This window comes from Anser cygnoides, chromosome 1 (assembly GCF_040182565.1).
Source record: "Anser cygnoides isolate HZ-2024a breed goose chromosome 1, Taihu_goose_T2T_genome, whole genome shotgun sequence".
In the NCBI taxonomy this organism is placed as follows: Eukaryota; Metazoa; Chordata; class Aves; order Anseriformes; family Anatidae; genus Anser; species Anser cygnoides.
The window spans coordinates 184,414,219-184,419,318 of NC_089873.1; positions in this window are offsets into that span (position 1 = coordinate 184,414,219).

Consider the following 5,100-nt stretch of genomic DNA (forward strand, 5'->3'; position numbering starts at 1 on the left):
TTCTCTGCTCAAAACCTGTGAGCAGCCGCACAAACTAACTGGATGTGACAGTGGGAGCTCATGGTTAGTTAACAAGAACCTGATCCCCAAATCCTTTTAACGTAATGAGTGCCCAGGACGGAGCTGCGCGTCCTGTAAAGCACGTTCTGTGTTCCTGGATACGTAATTTTAAGGGAGATACTTTAAAATCTGTATTGCTTGCTAAAGCTCAGTGTACTCACTCAGTGGTAGTGACCTGTCATCAGTACTTGTCCTCCCGATATGTCTGTTATCTGAAAACTTGAGCAGGGACGATGCTGTGTCCTCTTTTAGGTCTCTAGCAAAAGTTTTAAATTGCTAAATCCACGCTTAGATCTTTAGGTAAATACGTCTTGTATGAAGATGACACATTAAAATGACATTTTGAGACCAGTCAGTCAACATTTAATCCCTTTAATGTGCACTGTGCAAATTTCGCAGAAATTTCCTTGGTAGAAATGTCAAGCCAAATGTTCTACGGAAATGCAAACATTATTACATCAAAACATCACTACCTTTGTTCACCAAACATAATTTTATCTAAAACACCTTTTCCACCAGTCTTCATCAATTGGCATTGGCAGTGGTCCTCCCCTTTTTTATCACCAGCTTTTCCATCACTATGCCTGTATTCGCTGTAAGGCTACCAGGTTTGTATCAGCCCAGGCTGCTCTCTCTAACTGCAAACAAACCAAAACAAAACCCCGCACGTGAGTATTCTTCCAGTGGTCTGAAACTTCCGCAGCATTTCCAGGCTGACTGATTGGAAAACCCATGTTACTAATTGTTGGAGACGAGTTTATCCAGACCCACTGATTTTAAATTGCTGTAACTTGAGCTGCTCTTATTTTACGTTCTCAGATTTGTATTGGAACAAAAAGTATTTGGAATATGTCTCTATCATCTGTTTTTCCCTCAAAACAGAACAGAAATATTTATTGAACATCCGTGTTTCTTTTGCATTCCAACTGACAAGTCAGTTCTTTCACACAGTAGGACAGTTGCCATTCTTTCATTTAAAATGCACACTAAAATCAGGCAAACCTTTATCACTCCGCACTGCTGCCTGCAGTCTCGCGTTCGTTTGAGTTCTTAACCAGATTTATGCATCTGATTTCTTCCAACTGATGTAAATTTTGCCTTTCTTCTCATTATTTTTATGTAATTGAAATGCTTTCTATAGTTAAATTTTTAGTATGTGTCAGTTCTCTAGTCAAGACTAGTTCTTTTAACCAGTGCAACCTTTATTTATCTATTATTTTTTTTATTTTATTTTTGATAACTTGAGAAATTTTCTTGAGTAATTTAGAGTTATCGTTCCCAAATGGACATACTTCAGTTTCTCACTGCTTCCAGCCTTCTGAAGTTTCCCCCTAAAACATCAAATATTTACATTACTGTTTCAGACCTTACCTTCTTCATTCATGACAGATTACTAGCTTGTATCGGAGCCAGCACCACTTTGGGGTTTTACAATTAATTCTTCTTTGTCAGTGCGGATGAGGGCAGATAGAGATTTGTCTTGTTTGCATGGTTCACTTCCTGAGCTAGGATATTTTTAGAACTTCTATTAGGAAGCTTGAGGTCACTTTAATATCCACAAGCGACTTTCAGCATATTTTGCTCAGATAGATAGAAAACACACACACACCATGTCGCATCTCTTCCCCCTACACATGGCAGAGAGGTGTTTTGGTAGCCAGCCATTCTGCTTTCCGATCCGGTGGTGTGCAGTCAAAATGTGCTAGTACACGATCTTGGGTTTATGCCAAAGAAAAAAAAAAGGCATTTTCTTCTCAACCAAATTGTGCTGACAAAAAAAGAGAGTCAAAAACCAAAAGAGCAGCCTGTGCCTGCTGAAAACCAACACTGCCAAGCTGATGGAAGTGCTTCTCACCTAAACGCCCTTAATTTGGTTCAGGTAAAATCAAGTAGCTGTGTTTCAGCGGGTGGTAGGAGTCTGTGTGATGGATCTGGCCCAGCCATTCTCCCTGTACCACTCTGTCCAGCCCTGAGGTCAGTGATGACGAGTGGCAACGTTCAGCTCACGGGTGGAATTTTTCCCTGGCACCCGGCAGGACAGTTGCCCACTGCCACTGCCCGTAGCTACACGTGCAAACATTTTACCTGCAGCTGGAAGACAAGTGATCCTGTTTTAACAGGCCAGGATCGTTTTCCTCGCCTGACCTCCCTGTGACGACTGCCTTGAACGTTTCAGTCAGGCAGCCCGATGGATGCTCAAGCGTCATCACTTTGTGTTCTCCCCATTGCTTATCACACCTGCTGCTAGTGCTACAGATAAGCAATTAAAGGTCACTTTCTCTTTGCATCCTTTGGTGTCTAAATTCATTTTATTCTCAACTTTATGGTTCTGGGCTGAATGAGTATTCATTTGCTCCCTCTTTCTCCTGTCCCTTCTGTTATTAGTTTCTCGCTCTCCGGGGAAACCAACTTGAATGGCAAGGAACCAGATATTTTTATCTGCTGCTAACCAGATGCCTCAGAGATCAGCTCTGCCGAAGTATTTTAATGAAAAATATGTTCTTGATGAAATTTGGACGGCGTGTTAACAAAGACAGATCTTAGTCCCTAGCATCACAGCAGGTGTGTTATGTGCAAACACAATCCAGTATGCTTCAAAGGGTTTAATAATGTACTCTGTGTATTTATCCTGCGCTCATCCTTCTGTTCTCTGGGTTCTTTACAATTTCTATCATGTAATCATAGAGACGATCTGTGGTTTTTAATCACTATTTTTGGACTGTATCCCCTTTTGGAAATGTTGACACAAAGGGGAGATGGGTCTAACGCAGGCATGAAGAGGCAACACTGTGACCCGAGTTGCAGTCTTGATCGCATTTCTGGCTTTAAACTTTAAGAATAATCTCAGTTTACTCTGGCAGAAAAATGAGGACAAATGAAGCCTTTTTCATCAAGAGTAGGAAATAAAGATCACATATAACTTGTAAAATACTTTAAAACCCTTGGATCAAAGGCAGCATAGTAAGTGCAAAGTACTGCAATATGAGTAAAGCATATTGCTGCATGTTTCAGGCTCTTTCCTGCTTTGCGAATTTATTTTTCCTCTGTATTACAATGGAGGAATGACATTTTTCTCAGTGATTAAATTTTTTTAAAATGTGTTCATAGAGGAAAAAAAGCCTGGCAAAATGCTCACCAATATAAATTTTTTTTTCAGATGTTAAACGTAGGCAGCAAGTGAGACTTGAGTTTCAGTCCTGGAAATTCATAGGAACTTTCAGAGCAGGGAGTCATTAGCAGCATGCTTCCTCTCCTCTCAGCTTCCTTATCATCAGTGATCTCTTTATAGTATTATTTTCTTTATTAGCAAGCATGATGTATTAGCAATTTCATTCAAAGCAAACCCAGAATCATGGCACATCCACTTCTACCAGTTGGTACCTTACACGATCAATATGAAACGAGCTTCTGGCACGACCATTCCTCCCCGGTGGTACTGCCTGGAGCTGAATTCCTGCTGCCAGGCTACCTGCACAAACCAGGACCAGACACAGGGAGCTCCTCGGTGTTCAAAGAAAGGGTTGAAGGATGTCATCATGGGGCACGGCACAAACTGAGCAGTCCCAGACTCTGCGGTGTCCTTCTGATGGTGAAATGCTGTGACCTTTCTTTATTAGGCTGGTCGCACACACATGCATATTTCTTCTCTTCTGAAACATCAAACAAAATTTACAGACAGCAGAAAGACTGAATTAGAAGCTGAGTTAAAAAACTGCACACACGTGTTAAAAAATAAAATAAAATAAAAAAAAAAGAAAGAATATTAACAATTTGGATTATTCAAATCAAAATGTTTAAAAACGTCCTGAAAAATCTGTATGGCACATGAAGAATTTACTCTTTCCCTTCCAGAATATATTCCGAGCTCCTCAGCAAGTGCTGCTCTGAATGTTTTTGACAGTACTCCAGATGGCAGTCTGCCTTTGAAGCTTTAAACACCGCAGACCACAGCTAGCATATGGAAAAGATATTTAGCATGCATTGATCAAAACGGAGTGAAAGTGAGAAGGCAGGGGGCGATGGAGCCGAACACAGGCTGCTGGCTGTAACCTGCTGCTGGGGTTCAGCGTTCAGGTGAGGCAGGGAGACTCGTATTTTATGGAAGTTTTATTTTCTCGGTCATATAGATGACAGAAGTTAGCTAGGAATGACGGCTCGGGTCGAATTTTGGACACAAAAAGTAGAAAATTGCTTCCTCTTGAGTCTTTATGCCATGTCCATGCTCAATTACTGAAACGGGGAAGATTTTTTTACACAACAGTCAATGTAAGTGCCTCTTCAAATCCTTTTGTAGTTTTGCAAGTGTGAGGGGATACTACCCATAGGTATGTATTTAAGTCACAGGCTACACATCTGGGAAATAAATATGATAGTGGCTTGAGATAAATGCGTAACTTTGTGCAAAAATAAATGGATTATTTTCTTTTAGAAGTTTCTCCACAAGAGGATAATTTCATTCCGCATCAATGTGTCCTGTCATAACAGTCCCTAAACATTACTTGTGAACTCTGGATAGGAGCAACACCCATCCGTACGCAAACTTTGGCTGCAAACAGGCACTCGAAGCTGCTGGGGCCGCTCGTCCCCGTTGGTGAGATCATTTGGTGCCTTGGTTTCACTGCTGCTGAGCAGTACCCTTTGGTGTGAGACAACAAAACCCGCGGGCCCTCAGTTCAAACTCAGAACTTTTTGAGCAGAGAGGGATGGGGCAGAAGGGGACAGATCTTATGGTGGTGCCTGGCTGCCGACGAGAAGAGGAGGCTCCCCACAGATGGAGACAGCCGCCCAGCTGCCGGCAGGGCGGCTCCTCGCCTCACACAGCCCCGTCAGAAAACGCGGCCACGAGGCCGAGCCGGGCCCTCAGCGGGGCCCGGGGCCGCCACACCCGTGCCGGGGCGGGCTGAGGGCGGCCCTCAGCGGGACGGCTCCGGCCGAGGGGAGCCTCCACAGCCCGGCAGCGGGCGGGCAGGGCCGGGCAGGGCCGGTCCGGGGCGGTGCGGGGCGGCCCCGGCAGCGCCTCGCCTCGCCTCGCCTCGCCTC